Genomic DNA, 24,331 nt, shown 5'->3' on the forward strand with positions numbered 1-24,331 from the left:
AACACAGCAAGGCAGCAGGCAGGCGTAGTCGGAGACAAGCAGGGTCATACACGGGCAGGCAGATATGGTACCAAAACAGCAGGCAGAAGAATAGTCAGACAGGCCGAGGTCGGAGGCTGGCAGCAAGCGAGGAGTAGTCAGAGGCAGGCCGGGTAACAGGAATCAGGTAATGATCAAGGTAGTAACAGGGGGTCTCTCAGGAACGCTGTAGACTGGACAGCAAGGAGGCAATGTGACAGGTCCCTTTAAATAATCCCTTTGGCGGCAAGAACTGTCATGCTGCGTGCCCACGCGCGCTCACGCACATCCGCACATCCGCCACCAGCGTTAGCGCGCACCCGCGTGCGCCCAACAAAGTTAACGCGCACCCGCGTGCGCCCATCAGCGTTAGCGCGCACCCACGTGCGCCGGTTGGCTCCTTTGCAAGAAGCTTCACAGGTAAGACCTCTGGGGACAGCCGGACGACCAGAATGTCCTTCTTGACATTTCCCCCTCCCAAGGGGCAGCCTCCGGATGCCCAATTGAGCAAACTTAGTTGGGTGTGCTTTCTTGAAAGCCAGGATCAGTCTTTCCGCATGAATGTTAGATTCCGGCTCCCATGAGTTATCTTCCGGGCCGTACCCCTTCCACTTCACCAGGTACTGAACCTGCCCACAACTCTTCCTTCAGTCCAGAATTGATTCCACCTCAAACTCGACTTCTCATCGATCAGGACGGGTTCAGGCGGGTTCAGTATTTCTGCCAACGAAGGGATCTGGGACAGTGGGCTTGAGTAGAGCCACATGGAAAACCGGGTGAATTCGGAACGACTCTAGCAGCTGTAATTCGTAAGTAATGCTGCTGATCTTTCTTTTCACAGGAAAAGGACCGACGAACTTAGGGCCCAACTTCCTAGAAGGGCCTGCTAGCTTTAGGTTCAGAGTCGACAACCACACTTGCTCTCCAGGCTCCAAGTTAAGTTCCCCTCTCCTCTTCCTGTCAAATATTTCCTTATAATACTCCTGGGTCCTGGACATTGTTTCCTGAAGAAGTTTATTGTTGGTACTGAAAAAGGTTAAAGTCTTGAGCAGCAGGTACCGAGCATTCCGGAAGGTTATTCATCAGAAACGGGATGAAATCCATAGTTAGAAAAGAATGGGGTTTGCTTGGTGGCAGAGTTTACAGAATTATTGTATGCAAACTCAGCAAGAGGTAAGAGAGGAACCCAGTCGTCTTGGGAGAAGGAAGAAAAACATCGTAAATATTATTCCAGAGTTTGGTTCGTCCTCTCCGTCTGGCCATTAGTCTGTGGGTGGTAGGCCGAGGAGAAGGAAAGGTTAATCTCCAGGGAGCCACATAATGCCCTCCAGAATTTTGAGGTGAACTGCACCCCTCGATCAGAAACAATATCTACAGAAATCCTATGAAGTCCCACAATTTCTCTGATGAAGACCTTGGCAGTCTCGGCAGCAGAAGGGGTTTCTCTTCATAGGAAGAAAATGAGCCATCTTCAAGAGTCTGTCCACAACCACAAAGATGGTAGAATGGTTTTCAGAAGGAGGCAGCTCGACAATAAAATCCATGGAGATCATCCTCCATGGTCTTTCAGGAACGGGCAGAGGTTTCAGCAGACCCCAGGCCTTGGATCTGCTGCCCTTGTTCTTAGTGCAAACAGAGCAAGACTCCACGTAATTCTTGCAGTCCTTAGCTAACCGTGGCCACCAAAACGTGTGCTGAAGAAGTTCAAATGTCTTGTGCACCCCAAAATGACCGGCTAACTTGTGATCATGGCAGGCACTAAGAACAGCAACTCGTACCTCCTGGGGTACAAAGACTTTATCCAGATGCCACAACAGATCATCCCTTGCTTGCAGTGTGCCCACGAATGCTGGGAGCAGCTGCTCGTATTCCTCTGGCTCAAGAACTCCTGGTAGAGCGACAGATGTTCAGGAGCACAGAAGGGGCACAAGCGCCTAGCAGGTCACTGGTGCAAGGGCTGGTCCGGACTCCAAGAAGCAGAGGGGTACTGGATGCAGGCTGGAACTGAGGTCAGCGAGGAGCAGGAGCAGCAGGAACACTGACACCGGATTGGAGAGGAAGGTGTCTTGTAGTTCAGGACACTCAGCAGACCTTCAAGCAGATTGGGTAGGATGCTGGTCGGCAGGAACACAGCAAGGCAGCAGGCAGGCGTAGTCAGAGACAAGCAGGGTCATACACGGGCGGGCAGATATGGTACCAAAACAGCAGGTGGAAGAATAGTCAGACAGGCCAAGGTCAGAGGCTGGCAGCAAGCGAGGAGTAGTCAGAGGCAGGCCGGGTAACAGGAATCAGGTAATGATCAAGGTAATAACAGGGGGTCTCTCAGGAACGCTGTAGACTGGACAGCAAGGAGGCAATGTGACAGGTCCCTTTAAATAACCCCTTTGGCGCCAAGAACTGTCACTCACGCACATCTGCGCACACCTGCGTGCATGAGCGCACACACCAACTCCACCACGCACCCGCGTGCGCCCACCAGTATTAGCGCGCACCCGCGTGCGTCCACCAGCGTCAGCGCGCACCCGCCTGCGCCCGACAGAGCTAACACGCACCCGTGTGCACCCATCAGTGTTAGCGTGCACCCGTGTGTGCCCGACAGAGTTAATGTGCACCCGCGTGCGCCCATCAGCGTTAGCACACACACGTGTGCGCCCATCAGCCTTAGCGCGCACCCGCGTGCGCCGGTTGGCTCCTTTGCAAGAAACTTCACAGGTAAGACCTCCGGGGACAGCCGGACGACCAGAATGTCCTTCTTGACAGGGGAGTAAAATAGGTACCCTTTGTCCCGAAAATGCCTTACCGATCAAGGAAGTCTGATAACTTAAATGTAAGCAAAAGGCTTACCTCAGCCGGGTGATTATCAGAAATTCCCGGATCGTCTCAAGCTCCTCGTTTCGGATACTCAGGGTCACCTGATAACCCCTGCTGGCCAAGCTTGCCACCTGAAATGGATATTTTATAGATAGGCAACTCCTATCCTCATATTGATTAGTGGTTCCAAATTAATAATAACTACTGCAGTAGGGAACAGACACAAAAGATACACTCAGCATCTTTCCAAATAACCGTTCTCCTTTATTATGACACATGTGAAGGTTTTTATACACATGATTACGTAGGTATCATATTAATATTACAATTGTACGTTTATGGTAACAAGGGGCGTTACATAAGCAGGTTAATTTTAATCAGGACTCCAAAGAATGCAAAACATGTACCGTATATACTCGAGTATAGGCCGACCCGAATATAAGCCGAGGCCCCCAATTTACCCCCAAATAAACTGGCAAACTTATTGACTCGTGTATAAGCCGAGGGTAAGACATGCCTGTCCATCCCTGTGTGTGTGTCCGTCCATCCCTGTGTGTCCGTCCATCCCTGTGTGTCCGTCCATCCCTGTGTGTCCGTCCATCCATCCCTGTGTGTGTGTGTGTCCATCCATCCATCCATCCCTGTGTGTGTGTGTCTCCATCCATCCATCCATCCATCCCTGTGTGTGTGTGTCTCCATCCATCCATCCATCCCTGTGTGTGTGTGTGTCCATCCATCCATCCATCCCTGTGTGTGTGTGTCTCCATCCATCCATCCATCCATCCCTGTGTGTGTGTGTCTCCATCCATCCATCCATCCCTGTGTGTGTGTGTATCCATCCGTGTGTGTGTGTGTGTGTGTGTGTGTGTGTGTGTGTGTGTGTGTGTGTGTGTGTGTGTGTGTGTGTCCAGCCTACCTGTGTCCCGAGCCTTTGTCCCGAGCCTCCGTCCCGTGCCGAGCCTCCTTGCCTCCGTGCCTCGCCGCCGTGCCTTGCCTCCGTTCCGTCCCGTCCCGTCCCGTCCCGTGCCGTGCCTTGCCTCCGTCCCGTGCCCTCTTCGTTCGTCGGCGCCTCGGCGGCCATTGTAAAATTCAAAAGCTGCGCCGCCGCCTTCGCCTGTGATAGGCGGAACACTGAATTTCCCAGCAGCCTGTGTTCCGCCTATCACGTACATCGTATCATCCTCGTCCGTAGTACGAGGATGATACGATGTCCGTGATAGGCGGAACACAGGCTGCTGGGAAATTCAGTGTTCCGCCTATCACAGGCGAAGGCGGAGCCGGAGGCGCGGCTTTTGAACTATAGAATGGCCGCTGTCTGTCTGCTCGACACGCTGATCGAGCGGGCAGACAGCGATGACTCGAGTATAAGCCGAGGGGGGCACTTTCAGCCTCAAAAAAGAGGCTGAAAATCTCGGCTTATACTCGAGTATATACGGTACTGAAAACATTATTAGTGCCATGTGCACAGTGAGGGCATTGTGCAATACATATAAAATAGAATACAATTATATACAGAACCTACAAATTTCCATTACAGTATAAATATTTTTTAATGATTGTTGTCTGTTGGCAATAATTACTGTTTTTAATAAAAAGTGGCACTCAGTTGCTTTTTACATACTTCTATATTTATATACTTTTTTCTGCCCAAAAAGTCCAAGGGGGCAGCTCCTCATGTATTAGTTGCATGCTTTCCATGTTTATATTATAGGATGTTGGCAGTCCCTCACATTCCATTCCCCAGCCATTTGTTATCTCCAATATAGTGCATATGTGCTTGATATCCTACATGTCTAAAGTATAGGACCAACTGCAGTTGAGCAGGTGCTTTCTAACAAACGTGTTAAACGTGTTAAACACAGTTGCTAAAATGCACAGATTCTGAAATGCATAGTTGCTAAAACGCACAGTTGCTAAATGCACAGATGTTGAAATGCACGGATGCTAAAATGCACAGTTGCTGAAACGCACAGTTGCTAAAGCGCACAGTTGCTAAAATGCACAGATGCTGAAACGCTCAGTTAGTAAAATACACAGTTGGTAAAACACACAGATGCTGAAACGCACAATTGCTAAAACACAGATGTGTTAAAACGAACAGTTGCTGGAGCACACGGTTGCGGAAGATAACAGAAAATTGTACCATACTTACCGTAATTTTCTTTTCCCGGTGTATCCATGGCAGCATACCTGTGACAAGCTCCGCCTTGGCTCCTCCCTCAGGACTAGTGAATATTATAAAAGAAATGGTTAGCGCAGCCCCAGCATTCTCTGTAATATAGAATACCGAGGGTGGGATTGTATGCTGCCATGGATGGGCACCAGGAAAAGAAAACTACGGTAAGTATGGTACAATTTTCTGTTTTCCTGGTGCCTCCATGGCAGCATACCTGTGACAAATAACTAGCTGAGATGGGTGGGATGCTTAGAAGTCTATTTTAAAGAAATTATTATTTAGAAGAAGCGAGGGCTGATGTGACTGCCTGTCTGCCAAACTCCACCGATGAAAGAGCTCCTGGGTCCACCCTGTAATGTTTCAGAAACGTATGTCGGGACGACCAAGTCGCTGTCCCACAAGTAGTTTCAATTAACACATTTGCTCTTGCCGCCCAAAAGGCAGAAACTGCTCTGGTGGAGAGCGCCCTGACCGCCAAAGGGGGTTCCAGCCCCTTTGTCCTGTACACCTTGTGGATGAGTCTAACGATCCATGAGGCAATTGTTCTTGCTGACGCCTCCTTGCCTTGGTGTTTGCCCCAGGGAATTATAAACAGCATGATGGAATCCCTGAATGATGCTGTGGCCTGCAGATAGCATTTCAAAGTGGAGGCAATGTCTAGCTCATGAAGAGAACCAGAGTCCTGTTCTGAAAATTTTGGGAGTGCCCAAGGTTCTGACATGTTTAAGGATGATGCGACTTTGGGAATAAATCCTCGCACTGTTCTGAGTTCTACTCTGTCCGGATAGAATATGATATGATTATGATCTGCTCCTAAAGCTTGGAGCTCTGAAACCCGTCTGCCAGAGGTTATAGCTATCAGGAAGGCTAGCTTCAAGGCTAGATTCCAAAGCGATGCTGACTCCGAAGGGGCAAAAGGTGGACTGGCTAAGGACTCTAGGATGATAGCAAGGTCCCAAGTGGGAAAAGATTGTTTAGTTGGCGGTCAGATCTTTTTGACAGCTTTGAAGAACTGTATTATTAATGGGTCCTCGGCCCATCTTCTACTGGTTTGCCAATGAAATTGCTGATACCTGTACTTTTAGTGTACCTAGTGCAAGACCTAGGTCTAGGCCTGCCTGCAAAAAACGCAAGAATTTGAGAGGATGATGGGGAATCTGGATCACAGCTTCTGCCAATCATGAAGGCCCTGAACTTTTGTTTGTGGATGTTTTTCTTGCCTTGAGCGGGGTTGCGATCACTTTTTTGGAACACCCTAGGGATTGGAACCTTTCCCTTTCAGCTGCCAGATGTGAAGATCCAGCCTGCGGGGATCTGGAAGAGTGTGACATCCTTGTGACAGGAGAAGAGGTATTATTGGAACCTTGACTGGAAGTCGGGTACTTAGATACATTGCTGTGGGGAACCAAGGACGTCTTGACCAGTACGGTAGGACCGCTATCACTGTCAAGGTTTCTATCATAAGTCTTGACAGGAATCTTGGAATGAAAGGCTGTGGAGGGAAGACATAGGCCCGATTGCATGCCCAGGGGGCTGAGAGGGCATCTAATGCCTCCGCTTGGGGGTGAGGAAGCCTTGAGATGCACCTTGGAAGCTTGGTATTGAATGCTGTTGCAAATAGGTCTAGCTCAAGGGGACCCCACTGGTTCACTATCCAGTCGAAAATCTCCGGGTGTAGAGACCATTCGTTGGCATCCGCAAACTTGTGGGAAAGGCGGTCGGCCCTCAAGTTGAGATGGCCGGGCAGATAAACTGCCCTCAGGTCCTTTAGATTCCTTTCTGCCCAGAGTATTATGGGTTCCACCTCCTTCAGGAGGGACCTGCTGCGTGTCCCCCCTTGCCGGTGTACATAGGATACCGCAGCCCTGTTGTCCATTCGGAGGAGAACAGGTTTCCCTGTAATCTCGAACCTTAGGGCTAGTAACGCAAGGTAGGCCGCTCTGACCTCCAGGACATTCGACACCAGGCCTGCTGTATGGAAGGACCATTTACGCTGCACTGAGATCCAGTTGCAGTGTGCTCCCCAACCTGCTGCACTGGCATTGGTAGTAATTGTGATCCAGTCGACATGCCCTAAAGGGCGTGATTTCAGAAGTGTCTGTTTCTTCATCCACCAATGCAGACTCCTGAGCATCAAGGTCGTATAGTGTATGGGTTGGGATAGATACCACCTGTTCCACAGTCTTTTGCCAGGAGTAGAAGGTCATCCAAGTAGTGGCATACTCGAAGCCCCAATTCTCTCAGAGGGGCTATGATGGTAATCAGGGTCTTTGTGAAGACTCTTGGCGATGTGCAGAGGCCAAATGGAAGACTCTGGAATTGGAGATGTACCTGCCCCACCGCCAATCTCAGATACTTCTGGAATGGAGGGAGTATGGGTATATGCAGGTAAGCGTCCTGCAAGTCTATTGACAACATCCAGCCCCCTGGTTGGTCTACACGAATAATCGTTCGTAGTGACTCCATTTTGAATTTTACTAGGAAGATATAACGATTTAGACTTTTTAGGTCTATCACAGGTCTCCACCCTCCATTTCTCTTGGGGACTAGAAACAGGGTTGAGTAAAAACCCAAAAATCTCTCTGATGGAGGCACTGTAACTACCGCTTGCTGTTCCTGCAAGGAGAGAAGAAATTGCTGTAGCACTTCCGTTTTTTAGGGGGGAACCTTGACACCCTTGTCAGGGAGAAGAATACCTTGGGAGGTTTGTCTAGGAACGACCAGAAATGGCCGTATTTGACTGTGGAGACTACCCAAGGATCCCTTCACTTTTGTTCCCAGATCTTTGAGAAGTGTTTTAGCTTGGCCCACACAGGAATCGCTTGGGCTGGCCTGCCATCAAAAGGATTTCGTAGAATCCTGTGGGGTAGGCACTGGTCTCTGTCTTCGGGTTTTGAGGAACGTGGACTGTGTGCTTTCCCAATTATGCCTGAAGCCTTTTCCCTGCCTGGACTGTCGGTAATCCTTATTCTTGGAGTATTGGAATCTGGGTGCGAATGTCCTGGAGCGCCTAGATCACCTGTCTTGGGGTAGCAGGCCTGATTTTCCACCAGTGACTCGAGAGATGGCCTTGTCCAGTTTTTCCCCCAAACAAGGCTTCACCATCAAATGGTATCTTGCACCAGTTCTGTTTGGAGGTGATATCTGCTGCCCACGGTTTCAGCCACAAGGCCCGTTTGGCCATAACTGTGTGGAGCATTGCCCTTGCGGAGCAACGAATTGAATCGATGGCGGCTTCACCAATAAAGTCTGCTGAGAGCTTCAGCTCATCCAAGGCCTTGATTATATCCTCCTTTGGGATGTCCTGTTGGATTGCCGACTCTATATTATCTGTCCAGACGCGTAGCGCATTGGACACTGATGTCAGGGCTATGACAGGTTTACAGGCGTTGTCTGCCATCTGGTACGCTTTCTTGAGATCGAGATCCATCCTTCTGTCCAGTGGAGCCTTAAAAGAAGTTGAGTCTTCCAGGGGCAACGTGACATTCTTTGCCAACCTTACCACTGCTGCATCGACCACTGGAGAACCCTCCAGCATTGCGGAATCAGCCTATGAGAGAGGGAATAACTTTCCCAACCGATTAATAGAGAACATTTTCTCTGTCTTTTCCCACTCTTCCTCAATCACATCCCTGATCTCGTCCATGAGAGGAAAAAAGGAGATCTGGCGTTTGAGAAAGGGGAAGTACGATTTAGACTTCTTAACCTCAGTGTTGGTCTCTTCCCAGCCGATCGCTTGTTTAGCTGCCTGTACATAAGGCTGGACCATGGCAAAAGCAAAGCCAGAGGCATCTAGGTCATCAGATGATTCCTCTGAGATGGAAGTAGTCACCTTTTGCTTTGATTACTGCTCCGCACACTCTTGGCATTCTGTTGATGAGCTTCAAGAGGTAGTCACCTGAAATGGCTTTCCAACAGTCTTGAAGGAGTTCCCAGAGATGCTTAGCACTTGTTGGCCCTTTTGCCTTCACTCTGCTGTCCAGCACACCCCAAACCATCTCGATTGGGTTCAGGTCCGGTGACTGGAGGCCAGGTCCTCTGGCGCAGCACCCCATCACTCTCCTTCTTGGTCAAATAGCCCTTACACAGCCTGGAGGTGTGTTTGGGCTTATTGTCCTGTTGAAAAAAAAATGATGGTCCAACTAAACGCAAACCGGATGGAATAGCATGCCGCTGCAAGATGCTGTGGTAGCCATGCTGGTTCAGTATGCCTTAAATTTTGAATAAATCCCCAACAGTGTCACCAGCAAAGCACCCTAACACCATCACACCTCCTCCATGCTTCACGGTGGGAACCGGGCATGTAGAGTCCATCCGTTCACCTCTTCTGCGTCGCACAAAGACACGGTGGTTGGAACCAAAGATCTCAAACTTGTACTCATCAGACCAAAGCACAGATTTCCAATGGTCTAATGTCCATTCCTTGTGTTCTTTAGCCCGAACAAGTCTCTTCTGCTTGTTGCCTGTCCTCAGCAGTGGTTTCCTAGCAGTTATTTTACTATGAAGGCCTGATTCACACAGTCTCCTCTTAACAGTTGTTCTAGAGATGTGTCTGCTGCTAGAACTCTGTGTGGCATTGACCTGTTCTCTAATCTGAGCTGCTGTTAACCTGCGATTTCTGAGGCTGGTGAATCGGATGAACTTATCGTCCACAGCAGAGGTGACTCTTGGTCTTCCTTTGATGGGGTGGTCCTCATGTGAGCCATTTTCTTTGTAGTGCTTGATGGTTTTTGCCACTGCACTTGGGGACACTTTCAAAGTTTTCCCAATTGTTCAGACTGACTGACCTTCATTTCTTAAAGTAATGATGGCCACTCGTTTTTTCTTTACTTAGCAGTTTTTTTCTTGCCATAATACAAATTCTAACAGTCTATTCAGTAGGACTATCAGCTGTGTACTGTATCCACCTCCTGCACAACACAACTGATGGTCCCAACCCCATTTAGAAGGCTTGAAATCCCACTTATTAAACCTGACAGGGCATACCTGTGAAGTGAAAACCATTTCGGGTGACTACCTCTTGAAGCTCATCAACAGAATGCCAAGAGTGTGCGGAGCAGTAATCAAAGCAAAGGGTGGCTACTTTGAAGAACTTAGAACATAAGACATATTTTCAGTTGTTTCACACTTTTTTGTTCAGTATATAATTGGACATGTGTTAATTCATAGTTTTGATGCCTTCAGTGTGAATCTACAATTTTCATAGTCATGAAAATAAAGAAAACTCTTTGAATGAGAAGGTGTGTCCAAACTTTTGGTCTGTACTGTATATATATATATATATATATATATATATATATATATATATATATATATATATTATTATTATTTTTATTTTTTTTATTTAATAATTTAATATGTTTATTTCATTTTATACTATTTAATTAATTAATTAATCCATCTTCTCTCTCTTTTTTTTTTATTATATTAAAGCTCAGAGTAGCAGTTCTCCCTGCAGCCACAGGCGTCCCACTGAGGCTATCAAAGAGATAAACAGTAGAACAGGAGAGGCAGGGCACGCCTCTATCCTGTCTTTGACATTTTGAGGGCATAAACGTCACTTTGCCCTTATCAAAAATGGCCGCCGCAGCCTCCGAATCCACTGCGCATGCGCCGATCGGCGGAACAGTAAGCTTGCGCAGAGCACGGCGGGGAACGCAGAGAGTTAAATAAAATGCCGGCGCTGAGCATGCGTGGCTCCTATGGAGCCGGAAATGGCGGCAGGGGCTAAGAGGGAGGTTTTTTTCTCTGAGAGAAACAACAAACAAATGGGAGGTCAAAAAGAAAAGAAAGAAAGAAAGAAAGAAATGGAAGGTTGGGGAGGGGAAGAGAGCAAAAGAGAGAGGGAAGAGAAAAGGGAAAAGATAAAAGATATAAAACCTAAAAGGGAAAGGAAAGGAAGGAAGAAAAGAGAGAAGGGGAAAAAAAAGAAATGTAGAAATAGCTGCTGCCTCCGTTACCATGAATGAGCAAACTGCTTGTCCCAAAAGATCCTACAGAAGGGACTTCCAACCTTATAAGCGCGTTTAGCTGCCCAAGAGAAGGAACTGAGTCTGGGAGAGGCTTGAACCCGGACGGAGGCTGCCGACTGCAGAAGGTAAGGACGCCGACCAGAATTCACTGCCATGAGGTATGAGGAAAAAATGGAGAATGCTTGGGGTGCGCTAACCATTTCTTTTATAATATTCACTAGTCCTGAGGGAGGAGCCAAGGCGGAGCTTGTCACAGGTATGCTGCCATGGAGGCACCAGGAAAACAGTTTTTACCAGTTCACATGTTTGCATAACGATACATGATCATGGGTATACAAAATGCATGTCTGGACATATTTGTGTAAAAAATAAATAAATAAAAGTTTTATTGTTGATCACATAAAAATGCGTGATCGCATAAGGTGTCAGGATCGCTTAAGCATGCATAGTCACATAAAGATGCATGTTTATGTTTGTATAGATACAGTAGGTGACTGCGATATTGTGTCAATCTTGCCGCTTCTATCGGCGAGATTGACACCCTGCGAGCCCCCGTCGCGGAAGCCAGCGCCGAGCTGGCTCACATCAGGAAAGGAAAAATGTTTCTTTTTCTTTCCTGATAAGCGACAAGCATCGCTGGCTGGGTTCACACTGGTGTGGGGATCCGAATTGGATCCCCACCAATACCAGGCACTGTATTTGGTATGAATCCTAAGGGAGAACTCCACGCCAAATTAAAAAAAACGGCATGGGTTCCCCCTTCGGTGGCATACCAGGCCCTTAGGTCTGGTAGGGATTTTAAGGGGAATCCCCTACGCCGAAAAAAACGGCGCGGGGTCCCCCCCAAAATCCATACCAGACCCCTATCCAAGCACACAGCCTGGCTGGTCAGGAAAGGGCATGGGGGCGGCGGTGGGTGCTTTGGGGGAAGGGGGGGCGCAAAGCACCTTCTCCCCATGTTGATGAGGACAAGGGCCTCTTCCCGACAACCCTGGCTGTTGGTTGTTGGGGTCTGCGGGCGGGGGGCTTATCGGAATCCGGGAGCCCCCTTTAATAAGGGGGCCCCTGGATACCAGCCCCCCACCCTATGTGAATGAGCATGGGGTACAATGTACCCCTACCCATTCACCTGTGAAAAAAAAATGTAAAAAAAACACAACACACAAGGTTTGAAAATAATTTATTGCACTGCTCCGGGGGTCTTCCGTCATGGGCGACAGAAGACAGGGCCACCGCTAGTAAAAGAGCTAGATGAAGAAGTGGTGGCCCGGCAAGAAGAACCGAAGAGGGGGACAAGACCCCCCAAGTCGGAAGAAGGGGCGGCGGTGACGGAAGACCGGGCCTCCGCTAGTAAAAGAGTTAAAGGAAGAAAGCGGAGGCCCAGCAAGAAGAACCGAAGAGGGGGACAAGACCACCGAAGTCGGAAGAAGACCCCCGGGCGGCGGCAGCGAAAAGAAGAAAGCTGGGCTCCTCCGCTAGTAAAAGAGCTAGTAAAAGAGCAGAAGATAGCAGAGGAGTCCGGCGAGAACACCCTCCAAGACGGAAGACCTGTGTGTTGTGTTTTTTTTTTTTTTTATTTCACTGGTGAATGGGTAGGGGTACATTGTGGGGGGCCAGTATTCGGGGGCCCCTTATTAAAGGGGGCTCCCAGATTCCGATAAGCCCCCCGCCCGCAGACCCCAACAACCAACGGCCAGGATTGTCGGAAAGAGGTCTTTGTCCTCATCAACATGGGGACAAGGTGCTTTGGGGTGGGGGGCCGCAGGGCGCCTCCCTTCCCCCAAAGCACCCACCCCCCCATGTTGAGGGCATGCAGCCTGGTACGGCTCAGGAGGGGGGTCACTCGTTCATCCCCACCCCCTTTCCTGACCGGTCAGGCTGCGTGCTCGGATAGGGGTCTGGTATGGATTTTGGGGGGGACCCCACGCCGTTTTTTTCGGTGTAGGGGATTCCCCTTCAAATCCCTACCAGACCTAAGGGCCTGGTATGCCCCCGAGAAGGCATGCAGGCTTCATTAGAGAGACGACATTATCGCCGCTCTCTCGCTCGCTACTATAGGAAAATGACTTTTTCCTATTGCAGCCAGCGCGAGAACCAGCGCAACGGATCGCGCTGGTTAGAGAAGCCTGTAGCCGGGAACCAGTGTGACAGGATCGCGCTGGAAACACAATATCGGTGGCACCTACTGTATACATGGTTTTTTCATAGTCGCATAAAAATTATTGATCATAAAAAGAAGCTTAGTCGCACAAGGGTGCTTGATTGCACAGAGAGGCTCAATCGCAAAAGGGTGCTTGATCGCACAAGGATGCTTGATCACATAAGGGTGCTTGGTCACATAAAGATGCTTTATCACATAAAATTCCGGATCGCATAAGGATGTATGGTCGCCTAAAGTTTATGATCGCCTAAAGTTCCATGATCTTCTAAAGACGCACGGTTGCATAATGAGGCATGTTAATACATGTTTACGTAAATATACATGATTCCATATGATCGCATAGGTACACATGTCTGCATAGATATGTGTTGCATAACACGTTTCATAAACGGATGCTTGCATTGTAAAGATGCTTGTTCCATGACACACGTGCTACATGAATGCATTTGTACAGCACACACTTTTCATATTCTGCCTAAAAGCATATTTGTATGAACTCATGCTAAAAACATGAACTCACGCTTCCATAGAGGCATATTGCTTTAACACATGCTGCATACATTAAAGCTGATAAGCTAGTATGTACTTGTTTTGTCTGGAACTATTTACCTATGTGTTTATTTGCATAGGACTGCAGAAGTGCCTGAGGGCAGAAGCCTACAAAGTAGAGTCCCAAGGCCTCCTTATAAAGGGGCGCCTCCACTTGATCGAGGTGGGGGAGAAGGTTTTTTAGTGGTTTTCAGAAGCTTGTCAAGTGGGAATCCAAGACAAATGGGTCCTCTCTGTGGTAGGCTACAAACTAGAGTTCCAAGAGTTTCCAACGTTTTGTTTCTAAGATCAAATGTTCCCAAGGCCCCAGTAAAGAAAAAGTCCTTATTTCTGGCACTGGACCAGTTAATGTCTCAGCGAGTAAGAATAGAGGTCTCCTCAGAAGAGAGGGACATGGGGTTTTATTCAAATCTCTTTACAGTACCAAAACCAAATGGAGATGTCAAACCCATTCTAGATCTCAAGGATCTGGATCACTTCTTAAACATCTGCTCCTTTTGCATGGAGTCAATCTGGTCAGTCGTATCCACCCTACGGGGAGGAGAAGTTCTAGCATCAATAGACATCAAAGATGCATATTTACATGTGACAATTTTTCCCACTCACCAGAAGTTTCTGTGGTTTGCGGTAGAACAGCGCCACTTTCAGTTTGTGGCCTTGCCCTTCGGGTTAGCCACCGCTCCTTGGGAGTTTACAATGGGCCAGGGTATAGCAGTAATGGCATACCTAGACGACCTACTGCTGGTAGTATCAGTCAGTAGCACAGTTAAACCAAGGGGTGTCCAGAATGGTCAGTTATCTGGAACACCTGGGTTGGATTCTCAATCTAGAGAAATCATCCTTACCACCAGTAAGGATGATTTGGGCCTGGTCATAGACACAGCCCAGGAAAGGATTTTTTTTGCCTCAGGCAAAAGTCAACGCTCTAAGAGAGCTGGTCCAGGTGGTCAAGCCAAGGAAGGGTCCTCCCATTTGCCTTTGCATGAGATTGCTGGGGAAGATGGTAGCTTCCTTCAAAGCGATTCCATATGTCCAGTTTCATGCAAGACTGTTGCAATACAGTATTCTGTCTGCTTGGAACAAGCAGATCCAAGCCTTGGATATCCAATTAAACTGGCCCCAAAGGTGCGCCAGAGTCTCAGGTGGTGGTTGATGACTAGGAAAATCCTTCATACCAGTTTCCTGGAAGGTAGTAACAACAATGGATGCCAGCCTATGGGGCTGGGGAGCAGTTCTAGAAGGGACCACTGTTCAGGGGAAGTGGTCAGAGTCCGAGAGGACATTGTCCATCAATATCCTAGAGATTCAGGCAGTACGTCTGGCTCTAATAGCCTGGACGTTCAGGTTGCGAAATTCTCCCATCGGTATACAATCCGACAATGCCACAGCAGTGGCCTATATCAATCACCAAGGGGGCACCAGATGTCATGCAGCCCAGAGGGAGGTGGACCATATCCTGTTTTGGGCAGAGAAACATGTTTCTTGCCTATATGCAATCTTCATTTCAGGAGTAGAGAATTGGCATGCAGATTTCCTAAGCCGCCAACAGTTGTTGCCGGGAGAATAGTCTCTACATCCAGATGTCTTTCTGGCCATATGCCAAAGATGGGGCATCTATTGGCGTCCAGGTTTAACAAGAATTTGAACCACTTTGTGGCAATAACAAGGGATCCACTCACACTCAGGACAGATGCGTTAGTGTCCCCATGGGATCAGTTTTCACTGATTTATGCATACCCTCCAGTTCAACTGCTACCGCGGCTTCTTCACAAGATCAGGGAAGAAGGGAATCCGGTAATCCTAGTAGCCCTGGCATGGCCCAGGAGATCCTGGTAGACAAAGATCATAAGAATGGCAGTAGTGGAGTCATAGACTCACCTTCCATCTAGCCCAGACCTGTTGTCACAAGGGCCAGTATTCCATCCTGCCTTATAGTCACTGAATTTAACGGTGTGGCTATTGAAGACCACATTCTAAAAAAGAGGAGGCTTTCAGGTTAGGTAGTATCCAGTAATTCTACAACAAAAAAGGTGTCCACCAGCCCCACCTATAACTGGCCTTTGCAGTGAGTAGCGTACGAGAGCTACATATGATATAAACAAACCCAAGGATAGATCATTGAATTCCGTACTCTGACAGCAGAGGTTGCTTGGAACAATGAGGCCCTCGTGGCTGCTTTTTCTCATGGTCTCTCGGATTCCATCAAGGATGAGATAGCAGCCCGAGATATACCCACTGAGCTGGAGAGCTTGATCTTGTTTGCCATCCTCATTGACTTAAGACTCAGAGAAAGACTTTCTCTTAAGGAGCGCTTGTGGAAGCCTCATGTACATTTGCCTCCAAGCTTTGTAGTCCCACCCATGCCTCCCTCACCTCCCATGCCTCCTGGTACCGAGTCGGTCAGTGAAGATGAACCCATGCACCTGGGCTTCCCGTGTCTCTATGCGGATGAGAGAGCCTTTAGGAGGAGGGAGAGATTGTGCCTTTATTGTGGCCAGGCAGGTCACTTTTTGAAGTCTTGTCCTACCTGTCCAGGGAACGCCCGAACCTTGAGGTCCTGTCATGGACAGACCTTAGGTAGCGTTGTTTCGTCCCCAGTTATCCTCTCTTTTGATTGGCTTCATGCTGAGGTTCTCTCCTGGTCACCACAATGCAGTGAGACATGCTTCCTGAAGGTATTCAAGGTCCTGTGCACCTCTTCACTCCCCTCCCTGCCGGAGGAGTACCGTGATTTTAGCGATGTCTTTGATAAAGGTCAGGCCGGTAGTTTGCCTCCACACCGGTCTTATGATTGCGCAAATGACCTTCAACCTGGTGCCATACCTCCTCGTGGCTGGATTTACCCTTTGTCGGTCTTGGAGGATAAGGCCATGGAGGAGTATGTTGCTGATGCACTTTCTATAGGTTTCATCCGCAAATCCTCGTCTCCTGCTGGTGCTGGTTTCTTCTTTGTGAAAAAGAGTGGTGAACTGAGACCTTGTATAGATTATGACCAGAAAGGACGGTAACCCACAGAGTTGGTCTCCGGAGTCCATTAAGGCCTTTGAGACTCTCAAGGCTGCCTTTGTTTCTGCTCCTGTGTTGGCACATCCTGATCCTATGTTACCTTTTATCTTACATTCTTGTCTGAGGCTAACCGACTCTCTCCCAGAAGGGCACGATGGGCTCTTTTCTTGTTGAGCTTTAATTACATTGTCTCATTCTTACCCAGTACTAAGAATGTAAGGTGCTGATGCCTTGTCACAACAATTTTCCTCCACTTCCAAGTTGGAGTTGGTTCCGGTTCCTATGATTCCTCCTGATCGTATCTTGGCTACGGTTTGCACCAGTCTTACTTCTCCTTTGGGTGACAAAATTCTTGCTGCTCAGGTCAATGCTCCTCCTGATAAACCTTGTGACCGCTGCTTTGTCCCTGAGAGTCTCTGTACTGCTGTGCTCCAGACTTACCATTCTCCCAAGGCAGCTGGCCATCCTGGGAAGAATTAACTCATTTGGGCCATTTCCCAACAATTCTGGTGGCCTAGTCTATGGGCTGATGTTACTGCCTTCGTAGCTGCCTGTCCCGTGTGTGCTCATAGTAAGACTCCACGACACCTTCCAGTGGGCCTCCTACAACCCATACCCAATGGAGAGAGGCCCTGGACTCACCTGTGTATGGATTTCATTGTGGAGTTGCCTAACTCCCAAGGCAACACTGTTATCCTTATAGTGGTTGACCGGTTCTCAAAGATGTTTCATTGTATCCCACTTAAGAAGTTGCCCACCTCTAAGGAACTGGCTTCCATTTTTGCTCGGGAGATCTTTTCGCTTACACGGGCTACCCAAGGTGATTGTCTCGGACAGGGGCAGTCAGTTTGTCTCCCAGTTCTGGTGAGCCTTTTGTGCACAGTTGGGAATCCAGCTTGCGTTCTTTTCTGCGTATCACCCGCAGTCTAATGGGACTGCAGAACAAGCAAATCAGTCCTTGGAGCAATTCCTATGTTGCTATATTTCTGACCATCATAACAACTGGTCTGACCTATTACCTTGGGCAGAGTTTGCTCACAACAGTGCCTTGAATTCTGCCTCCCGATTGTCTCCATGTATGGCGAATTATGGTTTCCAAACTTCCATGTTACCTGACTCGTTTGTTCCGCAGACTATTCCTGCATTAGAGGAGCATCTCCGTGGTCTTCGCTCCACTTGGGTACAATCCAGGAGGCTTTGCGTCATGCTAATGATAGGTACAGACTCCATGCTGACCGCAGACGCCTGCCTGCACCTTCCTACCAGGTTGGGGACAGGGTCTGGCTGTCATCTCGCAACCTCCAGCTTTGTGTTCCCTCTGAAGTTTGCACCTCGGTTTATTGGGCCTTTCCGTATCCTTCGCAGGATTAACCCAGTGGCTTACACGTTGGACCTTCCTCCTAGTATGCGCATCTCAAATGTGTTTCATGTCTCCTTATTGAAACTGTTGGTCTGTAACTGATTTACCACCTCGGTGCCATGTCCTCACCCTATTCAGGTTGAGAACCATGAGGAGTATGAGATACAATCCATTGTTGACTCCCGTAGGTTCCGTGGGCGCTTACAGTACCTGGTGCATTGGAAGGGGTATGGTCCGGAGGAACGCTCCTGGGTTTCATCCTCTGAAGTACATGCCCCTGTCCTCCTCCTCGAGTTCCATAGACGGTTTCCCCTCAAGCCCGGTGGCCCTCCGAGGGAGAGGGGTCATTGAGGAGGGGGTACTATCAGGGCTGGCTTAGCCCTTCCTTCTCTGGGCTGGCCGCTCAGCTGTCAGCTAATTGCCAGCTTTCTTCTCTCTCCACAGTTACCAGCTGTTCCTGATGATGCTCGTCTGACCTGCCTACTTAAAGCCTTCCAGCTCACTTCACCTCTGCCTTCGCCTTGGTAACATCACTGAAACCATCTCCTGTGGTTTGTTTAAAGACTGGCTTGCTGATATCCCTTCTGGCTCATTATCCTGCTTGCTGTGCTCTACTTGGATCCCTGACTTCTGGCCTGGCTGACTACCTGATCTGGTTACTGGACTCTAGCTATGCTTGTCTACGCTTTTTCTATTTACCTTTTTATTTTTATTAATAAACAAGTGTGATTTAATTGTACTTGCCTGATTCATGGTTTCTGACACTTTATTAAGATAAACACTATATTTAGGCGATTAATATGGTGGAAAAAAAACACTCGTATCAAACTGGAGACTTTACAGCAGTCCACAAATGCCTGGCAGTTCCTAATCCAAGAATATATTTTCTCACCTCCCAATTACAGCATTTTGCTGGATGGGAGTCTGAACAGATATTCTTTCCTACTCAACGACTATTTTCTTTTGCATTTAAGGGTGCAAAAGGGGGTGTCTCACTTGCTGATATGCCTACTTGTATGTTAAACAGTAAAGTATGGGATACAGTTAAAAAAATGTCGGGTGTGTCATATCCCACTAGATACACTCCCATATGGGAAGAAATCTCAAATTTCGCCTCTAAGCCCTTGTACACACGATCGGAGATTCCGACGGAATGTGTCCTATCGGACCGCTTTGTCGGATAATCCGACTGTGTGTGGTATGCATCGGACTGTTTCCGTCGGAATATCCGTCGGACCCAATTTTCCAACTTGTTGGAAATATTTTTCGACAAACTGGTCCAATCGGACATACTCCAATCATGTGCAGAGAATTTTGATCGGACAAAGTGCCATGCATGCTCAGATCAAATTCCTACACCAAAGCTATTGGCTACTAGCGTGAACGTAGTCCCGTCATATCAAAATAACGTCATCACGTTCTGAACGATCATATTTTCCGACAACTTGGTCCGACCGTGTGTATGCAACAGTTTCGGAAACAGTTTCGGACAAAATCCGTTGGACAAAATCCAACGGATTTGGTTGGCAGAATGTCCGACCGTGTGTACAGGGGCTTAGACTTTCAGAGATGGGAAAAAACTAGGAATAACTACTTTAGCTCAGCTATATCAGAATGGTATACTTAAATCCTTTGAAGATCTGAGGGGAGAGTTCTCTGTAGAATCCAACTGCTTTTACCAATTCCTTCAATCAAGACATGCTCTACATGCCCAGTTTTCTTCTGCTAAGATATTTTTCCCCTGTATCCCTGTCTTAGATAAAATAGTACAGCAGGGTCAATAAAGGGTGTTACCTAGGTTACTTATAGGGTACTGTCAGATGGGTTTCTATTGAACTTCCCCATCTGTTCTCAGGCTGGCTGGGAAAATGATATTGGTCCCATGTCTGAGGAGATTTGGAACAATGTCCTCCGGTCCCCATCCAGGGTGTCTCTTTCTCCATCACACAGACTGACCCAGATTTTTATTCTCCATAAGGTTTATAGAACTCTGCAGTTTCTCTGTGCAATTGGACTGAAATCTGAGCCAGCCTGTGCTAGATGTGGTAACACAGGTACATTAATACATCTTTTGTGGCGATGTCCAAAACTTCAAAGATACTGAGTGGAGGTGATTGGTACCTTAAATAGGGTATTGGATATTAATATTCTGGTTGAACCGCTTATATGTGTATTGGGTTACTGTGACACCTCTATCTATACCTCCACTATGGGTAATACTATAAGGCGTGCACTTTTTGTTGCCATAGACAGATTGCTCTTAAGTGTACCTCTGCACATCCACCAACTGTGTCCAATTGGATTGTAGATCTCAATAGGATCATTCTTTTGAAAGGCATACATATTCCCTAAGGAACTCCCTGAATAAGTTTGATGTTATCTGGTCTAGATGGCTTCAATCTCTGACTTGGGTATCATGTCAACCAATGTGTACTGTGTACTTTGTAATGCTGGATATTGTTATTCCTTTTTTTTGTGTGTCATATATACTCCAAGGAGGGGGAGGGGGTGGCGGGGCTTATTGAAGACAAGTGGTTTAGGTTTTATTTATTTATATTTTTTTCGCAGAGGTGATCAAATACCACCAAAAGAAAGCTCTATTTGTAGGGAAAAGAAGGACGTCAATTGTATTTGGGTACAGCATCGCACGACCGTGCAATTGACAGTTAAAGCAATGCAGTGATGTACCACAAAAAATGGCCCGTTCATTAAAGTGATTGTAAACTCTCCCCCACAACTTTGTCCCATGTAAATCAGCATAAAAAACCCTAATGAACACTGCTTTTAGATATCTCCTTACTTACTTAGTATTGTTGTAATCCTTTTTGTTCTTGAGAATGATGTCACTGAGCATGCCCATATCTCCCCTGATTTACGGCACACTCTGTGTGCTTGTCCGTCTATTATCAGGACTTCCTACGGCACAACATTGAAATCCCACGAGACTGCATAATCACAGAGAGCTTCCTACTACACCCCCATGTGACCATGTGACATCACATGCAGTGTAAACCTGGGCATCAGACAGCATTACTGTAGTCTCATAAGCTGAAAACACCAGATAATCGGCACAAGTAAATACTATGAAATAAAACACGTCAGCTATGAGCAGGGAAGCAGGGTTGCCATAGAAACGTTGGATTGAGAAGGAGGCTTGGTTAACAGTACAGGAAGTGCTCAATGTAGGGCGGAAATACACTCAACTGTGAACTCAGAAAACAATACTTAAGATGGTGAACACGTTTTTTAAAGTTTCTTTAAACAGTAAATAATATGCGATTTTGGCTGGATTACAGTGGCTATAGTTTGATAATTACTTATTATAATGGACTAAATTAAAAGAAACATCAGAGTGGGAGAGTTTACTTACTCTTTAAGAGGGTAAATCCTTCCAGGGCTGAAGTGGTTAAACTCCCTGGTGGTATTCCTGAGTGTGGCTCGGGGTGGATTTTCAGTACTAAAAGCTGTAACCCGAGCCACACTCGGGATCGCATCGCAGGATCCAGGCAAAGTTACTTACCTTGTCCCCAGGATCCTGCGATGTCTCCCCAATGTGTGTACGAGCTGTCCCCCACCACATCTATCACAGTTCCTCAAGATCCCAATTTTATTTTCCAAAAACGTCATGTTTGCTTCAGGGACCCGAGTCTTCACAAATTCCAGAAGTTTCTCCAGCGATGACCTCCTAGCTTGTTTATTATAATATAAGCTGTGTTTCACCTCCCACAAATTCCTCATCTCCCTGTATGTGTCTATGAAACTGCCCATGAATTCTGGGTCCTTAAAGTGGAGGGCCACCCTGAAAAAAAAAAATATTAAAAATTACAAAAAAATCTAAAAAAATAAATGAAAAAAAAATTTTTTTTTTTACTTACCAGAAATGCCTGTTGCTAGGCACATAATCCTAATCTTCCTCTTCCTCCTCCACGGAGATCTTCTTTCTTCTCTCCTCGTCATGTTGTCTTCTGGGTAATGGGTCGCGCTGTGTTCTGGGAACTGTGTGTTCCAGAACACAGCACGTCCCATTCACAAAGAGCTGCGCGACTTGCGCATGCGCAGTAGGAAATGGGCAGTGAAGCCGTAAAGGCTCCACTGCCTGTTTCCCTTAGTAGGAATGGCGGCGCCGGGACCCGAGAGCCGAGGGACGGGTCGGCCTCGGGCGGCCGACATCGCGGGCACCCTGGACAGATAAGTGTGCTTATTAAGTCAGCAGCTGCAGTGTTTGCGGCTGCTGACTTTTAATTTTTTTTTTTTTTTAAACGGCCCTCCTCTTTAAACTGATTCATCTTTGCTGTAAGACAATACACAAGACAAAAACACTAATGTCAGCCTAAACTCTCATTATCTTATCCCAATATAGATAAAATAAGTGCAGCGCTAAAAGGCACCTATATAAAATAAGTGTATGTGTACAAAAATAAATAAAAAATGATAAACAGCGGTCCACTAGAGTCTCAAGAGAATGTTCACAATCGTGAAGCCAGTCCACCAAAACTTCAAGATGGAGTACTTCCCATCGTGGAACATATGAAATTCTCAAATGGCATTCATGAAGATAAAAACTCCCAACCTTCTCAGGCCTTAGAATTTCTTGGAATCAGATTATGAAGTAATTATTGAAGGTGGATACTCTTACCGGATAATTTGGACACATCCACCGTATAGTAGTGTGTCATGAAGGCTTATGGGGGCTCTGATGACACAAGCCCAGGTATAGCAAATTCCTCACACTCCTAATTATGTGATCTTTTAATGCAGCGCATTCTTTTTTTCTTTAGAATGCTGGAAGAATGAAGTTGTTTTGCTGCTCATATTCACACAGAGTTTTCACAAACTGATTTCTTCATCATTTATCCTCATCTCATAACTAATATTCTATTTTTTTTAAAGCCAGATCTCCATAATAATGTTTACAATTTTTTTTTATACTCCTCTTTTATTATTATTTTATTATATTATCAAGATTTATTTTACGATTACTTAAAAAAATTCTAGTAATCTCCATATAATTTTTTTTTTGGAGTGTCAAGTTACCACAATAACATTATTATCTTATATTTTTTTATTAATCTCAAGGAAGTTGGTGTCCCTTGTTAAAGGGGTTCTGCACTCAAAATAATAAAATTATCCCATTCTGTTGCCTCTATACCGCACATTTTATAATGCCACATTTTTCTTATTTTTTATTAATCTACCTTGTGTTATTTGTCCTTTTTAAAATTCCTCCCCTGCGGCGATGGGCGGTCTCTTGCGGGGATCAGCATCACTTCCTGTGACCCCCGCACTGTCTCCTGGGATCTCGTCCAAGTAATCCCAGGAGACATTGCGGCTCATGCAGCCGAAATCTCGCGAGATTTCGAGGACGTGACGTCATCACGCCGGCCACGTTTGGAGGGCGATTTGAATTTCGCCATTGTTCTCCAGGGCAAACAGGTAAACATTACCAGTTTTACCTGAGAACAAGAGGCGAACGGACTCCACGCGGTACAGCTGCCCCAGACACAAGCTCAGAGGTAAGTAATCTTATTGTCTTTACAAATTTTTAAATTGCACTGTAATTATATCACAATGCTTTGTATGTGTGTATGTATATATATATATATATATATATATATATATATATATATATATATATATATATATATATATATATATTTATGTATCATTTTTTTTTAATATTTATTTTTTACTGTTAAATGTTATGTCAATGTTAGTTTTAATTTAGAATATAAACAACCGTAAATTTTTGTTTTATTTTTTCTTTATTTATTTATTTATTTATTTTTATCGAATAATTTATTTATTTATTTTTTTTTTTTTTAATCTTATTTTTTTTTTTTTGGTTGTTGTTATATTAGATTGTTTTTAAAAAAAATCGAAATGTATAATCAAGAATTGTCTCTATCAATGTCTATGTCTAATATATATATATATATATATATATATATATATATATATATATATATATATATATATTTTTTTTTTATCATGTTTATAATTTAAATTTTTTATATTTGTATTGTAATTTATTATTTTTTAGAACACACGTATACATTTTTTAAAATTATTTTTATTTATTTTAGAATATATACGTCAACCATTTTTTTTTGTTTAACCCATTTATTTGTTTTTATTTAACTATGTTTGTTAATTCGATCTCAATGTTATATTTTAATTCTTGATTTTACTTTAATAATGTGTAATTTTAAAAATATATATATATTTTATTTAATAATTTATTTTATAGTCTTTTATTTTTTTTTTACATCAATTTATAT

This window comes from Lithobates pipiens, unplaced genomic scaffold (genome assembly GCF_037356315.1).
Source record: "Lithobates pipiens isolate NorthernLeopardFrog02 unplaced genomic scaffold, aLitPip1_a1.2 Scaffold_27, whole genome shotgun sequence".
Taxonomy (NCBI): domain Eukaryota; kingdom Metazoa; phylum Chordata; class Amphibia; order Anura; family Ranidae; genus Lithobates; species Lithobates pipiens.